Source organism: Sinocyclocheilus anshuiensis, unplaced genomic scaffold (assembly GCF_001515605.1).
Source record: "Sinocyclocheilus anshuiensis isolate Anshui unplaced genomic scaffold, SAMN03320099.WGS_v1.1 scaffold1910, whole genome shotgun sequence".
NCBI lineage: Eukaryota > Metazoa > Chordata > Actinopteri > Cypriniformes > Cyprinidae > Sinocyclocheilus > Sinocyclocheilus anshuiensis.
The window spans coordinates 525,587-531,196 of NW_015546013.1; the positions used below are offsets into that span (position 1 = coordinate 525,587).

A 5,610-nucleotide genomic window follows, 5' to 3' on the forward strand; every position below is an offset into this window, starting at 1 on the left:
GCCATCTGAAAGCCCGTGATGATAATTTTCTGCTGATTACAGAACCGGCATTACTATCAAAATGCGCATGACAATCGCATTTGATTAATCGTGCAGCCCTACATTTCATTCAGGCACATTTCCCAACACTGGCTCTAGACCTGTGCATGCAGGCAGGAGGTCATCTTCAGGACAGGGTACTGTTTCAGTCACTGAGGTTATGGAGATCTAGCCGGTCTCATATTTAGGGTCTGCTGGACCAATCTTCATTCTTCTGGGATATTAGCATGTCATCTGAAGCACAGATCATGATGCATGTATCTGAGCCCAAAATATTGCAGAACCTACAGTCCCAAAAAATCTGAGAAAGGCAATCTGTGCACTGCCTGATCACAGTATCATGCATAAGCAAAAATAATCAGTAATTAATATCTCACCTCAAAGACAATATAATGAAAATACTTTTAAAAAGCTAATACTGCTTGTTACAGTAGTGTTAATCTGAGCAACCACAGAAGCAGGTGATTTTCTCAATGCGGTTGCATGCTCCTCCGGACATCGCAAACATAAACACACATGGGATGCCAGGCTTAGACATAGCGGCATATGTTGGCACGGACCTCAGACACACTCCGGTTACAACCCTGCTGTTAGCAGCTGATTCTAAATGAGCTTCAGACCATTTGAAGGCACAGCAAGACCTAACCTTCATGTTTAGGAGCAACATAACAGGGCAAGGATCTCAATGTATCATGACAAAATGTCAGTGTCAAGTAAAAGGTCTATTCAACTTCCCAACCCTTTGGTTTCACTAATAAATATCAATGCAAATCAAATAGCAAAACTGTTAACTAGACTTTTACAAATTCTGAAGAAAATCTAAATATTTCATGTCTATTCAAAATGACTAAGTGGTTGTTAGGTGGGTTCTTACTAAAATGCCACTTCCAAGTCTCCAGATATGGCTTCAAAAATAGCTACCACTTAACTACAGTGACTGCTTTACAAACATGAAATAATGTCACGTTGAGAGATCTAGAATAAATTTGACAAACATATCAAAGCAAATTTAACCAAGTGTGTTTAATGACTAATTTCTTGGTAGAAATTGCAAATAAATAATTATAAATATAATTATACACACACAGTAGTCAACATTTCAAGTGGATCAAAAAAAGTTCATAAAATTTGTCCTAAGACAAGAACGCATTTTGGTTTTAGGTTTTAGGACAACTTTGATAAAAGGTTTTGATCCACTTCAAATGTTGACTACTGTATATATACACAAATAACTTATAATATATTATAAATATATTTATTTACAAATATATAAAGAAAATAAGTAAATATAATACATAAGCAAATACAATAAATTAAAATGTGTAAATAAACTAAATAAATAAAAATAAATTACTAAAATACATAATTAAATTAAGTTCAAATGTGGAAATAAATAAACATTTCTGATTTATTTCAACTGCTCCACCAGACACCCTTTTTATTCCACTAACTACTCAAGCATATACTCGTACATCTATGCTGTCTTCCAAATCCAACCAGATGAAGGCATCTTACTTGACAAGATGTGCCATGATGCCTCTCTACCTCTGTAAACTCTGGTTTCGAACAGCCATTATTCTCTTGGATGCTTCAGTAAAAATCCCAGTTCTACTGTCACCAACTCCAATGCAAACTCAGACCACATTAGATCTTACAACAAACACCAAATGCAAGACGCTACAACAGCATCTGCAGAACATTAAACAGTCATAGAAGACTGTTAGTCAAAAATATACCTGTTGAGCTGTAAGAGGACACAGACGACACACACGCATGCTTCCCAACTTGTCCATTGTCAAGCGGGAGTGGATCAGGGTGGGTTGGAGTCACGGGGGGGATTACGCTATCATGGGGTTTAATAAAGCCGGCTCAGCCCGAGGGCTTACGGCTGCCGCCACACACAGACGTACACGGAGAAACAAAAAAAGAGGAAGATGGAAATGGTACTTACTGGTTAGTGCCTAGAAAAGCTTCCCAAGTTCATTGCCCAAGTAATGCAACCGTTTCTAAAGAGTATTTTGTAATAAGTGCAGGTCAGTTTGTGAATGATAGAAATAGCAGACGTCCATCATACTCAACCAAAGGATGCTGATCCATATGAATGAAGGATGTAAAGGAATAACAGTGGTGTTGATAGACAGGAAGAAGGAAAAAGGGGGAGGGAAAGGGGAAAAGAGGGAGAGGAGGGGAAGGGTATTTGGAAGGGAGGAAAGAGAGGGAAAAATTGGATATGGCGGACAATTAACAAAAAACAATACAATGGACGTGAAGAAATCTGACAGTTCCAATAGCGTTCACATCCCCCGCCCACACACAAAAAAATATTATTTTTTAAAAATATTCCAAGGAATCTCTATGAAGAACTTCTGCCGGTCACTGAAAATCCACAGGTGGCAATTTTCTGAATTTCCTGTTTTTGTAATAAGTGCAGGTCAGTTTGTGAATGATGAGAGGTGAAGAAATAGCAGACGTCCATCATACTCAACCAAAGGATGCTGATCCATATGAACGAAGGATGTAAAGGAATAACAGTGGTGTTGATAGACAGGAAGAAGGAAAAAGGGGGAGGGAAAGGGGAAAAGAGGGAGAGGAGGGGAAGGGTATTTGGAAGGGAGGAAAGAGAGGGAAAAATTGGATATGGCGGACAATTAACAAAAAACAATACAATGGACGTGAAGAAATCTGACAGTTCCAATAGCGTTCACATCCCCCGCCCACACACAAAAAAATATTATTTTTTAAAAATATTCCAAGGAATCTCTATGAAGAACTTCTGCCGGTCACTGAAAATCCACAGGTGGCAATTTTCTGAATTTCCTGTTCAGCTAACAACTCCAGAGTGACGGACTACTGAAAGTCATGCTAGTGCACATGCTCACACACACAAGCAGAGGTAACCTCACCCAGTGGACTCCATGTATGGCCTGAGAACTGAGTCCTGCAGGGGAATCTGCCATAAATAGACTGTGGGGGGGGTCGAGAGACCCAGGGATTGAATCAGCTGTTAGATCAACAACGTCACCAGAGTACCAGAGATAGACGCACACATGGATCAGAGGAAACATACGTGGATGGATCGAACTTGAAACATCAATTCTTCTGATACTGATATTGTATCCCATAAAATATAGATCCTAGGGTTTTTTTTTTATTAGTTATTGTATTATTTAGCACTAAAATCAATTAACAATTAACAGTACAGTGTATTAATGGAATATTTTTCAACATTTCTTAAAAGCTTATTTCAATTAAAAGTAGCTAGTTTTTTAAGTTAATGAATTATTTAGTCTTAAAATCAATGTGCATCATACATTTGAAAAGAGAAAGAAAGAGAAAACAGATAGAATTTTTATTAAAATAGAGTTGTGCATTAGTTTAGGCTATTTCAGTGAAAAGTGGTTAAATTATGTTTTTAAAAACTAGTTAATTAATCATTTTGCATAAAAATTCATGTGAATCATAAGTGTAGTGTAGCATATTAAAATGGAATTGTGCAACATTTGTTTTTAATTATTTTTTTTTTAACTAGTAAAGAATTACCATTAAAATCAAAGTGCATCACAGTTTCAAAGGGTAGGCAAATAGTGTAGCATTTATTCAAATGGAATCATGGAACATTTAAAAGTGCTGATAAATAAGCTAAATTTGCAATTTAAAAATACTGTTATATTACGAATTTCTAATATGTTTATAAAAATACTTTGTCATCAAAAAAAAAAAAAGGGAAAAAAAATTGTCTTAAACATATTGCATCAAACTGGCAATCAAAAAAAGTGGACAAGGAACCATCTAGCCTTATAAACCTATATTCACATGGTCTCTTTGGCCTGGAGTGTAGCAGTGAATGCCGACTCACTGCCAGAGCAGATCAGACTGCAGGTGGGCACAGAGCCTCGCTGGGTGATCCGAACCTCAGCACTGAAGAACGTGACTCAGAGTCTGAACTTTTATTACCAATGTGGATTTCTGAACAACACATGGTCACGCTGCTGCAGTGTCACTTTCATACACTCACCCTGTTCGGTCTCCTGACAAACATTTATGAAACACCCTTGAATGTTTTCTCACCAAAAATGGCAAAGGAAATGAGCAAGGTGCGAGTGTGGCATCTGTTTCTGAACCTTATTGCACAACTTCATATGCAATAAGAACAAAAACAGGCTCCAAATGAAGCCTCAAGCTCAGGTAACCAAACTAAACCCCTTATACAGACATATTCCACCATATTCCACACAATATTCACACACAAAACTTGTGAAATTTAAACCCAATGATGATTTAATTTAAAAATCATGAATAATTACAATATATAGACATTCACATTACAAAATGCTATGAAAACAATGGTGTAATCTAAATTATACTAAAGTTCCTTCATTTTCTATTGATTTTGTGATGAAATTGATGTTTTATTGAAATTCGCCCACACACAGACACACTTCAGCCTCTAAAGGGAGCATGGCAACAGAGATGGATGGGGTAACTAGTGACTAGAACGACATGAAAAAAAAAAGCTCATAAGACAATATGTGACAGCACAATTCCCCTCCAACTCCATTGTACATTAAGACAGGCAGCCATCTGCTGGACAAATCGCGCTATGACAATATTTAAACGCAACAATAATTCCTTTCTCAACTCATATCTTGAGGTAAATACTGGGTTTTTTAAAGTAAAGAAAAATACAAAAAAGAAATATACTGTAAAAGGTGCAATCAGTAAGTTTCCCCTTATAAAAAAGCCAGACTTTATCCATGTCCACATATACAGAATGGGTCCAGGCAGTGGAAAGCTGATTATTGCCCCTATGGACTAATGTAAACACACTGAGACAGACCACAAACTGCAATCATTCATGAGCTTTACCTTTAGCACCAAAGAACTCACGTGCACTGCTCATTTGATCACATGAACACACAAGACAAATGCATTAGCTGCCAAACTCATAATATACATCCACAAGCAATATGGCTGTTTTCTTAATGAGCTTAAAAGATTATAAAACAAGGGCATTTACAAGCAGAAGTACAGGGATGTCTTTGTTTGAATTTAAACAGCAACATACTTAAACAGCATTTGTGTATAAGCTATAATCTTAAGGATCTTTATATAAGAAATATTTATGTAATATGGTAGCCTATAAATGGCTTTTGTTCTAATGGTTCGACTGTCTCCTCGACACAATCAATTCCTAGAATAATTTTGTAAAAATGTAATTTCAACACTTTTGTCTATTATTAAATTGAGTGATATTATATAATTTATGTTAACATTAAAAATGACATATTTTGAGTTTTGATATTTGGGATATGGTCACCCTAATTCACCAAAACACAACTGAGCCACAAACTAATTCGTCAATGAACCTAAAGCTAATATACAATTTTATCATCAATTGAAATGCATGTCCTTAAGTTCTCAAACAGTGAGACCTCTCAAATACTGCGTTCTTCATTTCTCTCATATAACATGAAAGAGTACTTAAAAATAATTAAACAAGTACATAAATTAATAAATCACGATAAGTAGGTCTGGTCGATTAAAAAAAAAAAAAAAAAAAAAAAAGTGAAA

The 5,610-nt window shown here is 36.1% G+C and overlaps 1 protein-coding gene across 1 annotated transcript in view; it reads right to left on the reverse strand.

Moving 5' to 3' along the window:
- The window catches only part of LOC107698493 (supervillin-like), a 62,584-nt gene that overhangs the window by 56,697 nt on the left and 277 nt on the right, over positions 1–5,610 (reverse strand). The window lies entirely within an intron of this gene.